Below are 1,093 nucleotides of genomic sequence, written 5' to 3' on the forward strand. Positions count from 1 at the left end.
CCGCTCCTCACCGCCCTGCTGCGCCAGGTGAGAGCCGGGGCAGGGTTTGGGGGGCACCCGGGGGGGGTGGGAGGGATGGAAATGGGGGCTCGGGTTTGTTCCGAGCCGGGCTGGGCTCTGTATCCCTCTGGGGCACCCTGGGGGGCACAAAGGCGCTGTCCTGGGCTCTGTGTCCCTCTGGGGCACCCTGGGGGGCACAAAGGCGCTGTCCCCATGTCCCCTGCCCGCCTGGGGGGCCTGCCAGGGCATGGGGCCCTCCCCAAACCTCCATCTGCAGTTTTGTCCCCAGGGCTGTGCCCGAGGGACAGGCAGCAGCTCCGTGCTGCTTTCTCAAGGCTGGTGCCCAGTTTGGGGCTTAGGCTCTCAGAAATTCCCATTTTCGGTGCCCAATTTCCATTTTTTTGGTGCCCAGTTTGGGGCTCCAGGCTCACAGAAATTCCCATTTTTGGTGCCCAATTTCCATTTTTTCAGTGCCCAGTTTGGGGCTTCAGGTGCTCAGAAATTCCCATTTTTGGTGCTTCCATTTTTGGTGCCCAATTCGAGGTTCAGGCTCTCAGAAATTCCCATTTTTGATGCCCAATTTGGGGCTCCAGGCTCTCAGAAATTCCCATTTTTGGTGCCCAATTTAGGAAATTCCCATTTTTGGTGCCCAATTTGGGGTTCAGGCTCTCAGAAATTCCCATTTTTGATGCCCAATTTGGGGCTCCAGGCTCTCAGAAATTCCCATTTTTGCTGCCAGCTCGGTGCCACCCCCTCCCTGCTGCAGTGGCAGCCTTGGGGACACAGCCCTGGTGGCACTGCCAGGCTGTGCCAGCACTGGGTGCCCATGCAGGCCCGGGCACAGCTCAGATTTCAGCTCCTCACCCTGGTGACAAACCAGCAGCGCCGCGTGGGAGGAAGGGACAGCACAGGACAGGACAGGGACCCCAAACCCAGAGGAAAAAAAAACCCCAAAAATAAAAGCACACACCTGGCACAGACACCCGTGCCCACCTGCCAGCCCCTTTGGCACAAAGAAATTCGGTTGCATCAAAAAACAAAAATTACTTCAAACAGCCTTTTTTTGGTTTTTTTTTTTTTTTTGGTTTTTTTT

The sequence above is a fragment of the Geospiza fortis genome, unplaced genomic scaffold (assembly GCF_000277835.1).
Source record: "Geospiza fortis unplaced genomic scaffold, GeoFor_1.0 scaffold432, whole genome shotgun sequence".
NCBI lineage: Eukaryota > Metazoa > Chordata > Aves > Passeriformes > Thraupidae > Geospiza > Geospiza fortis.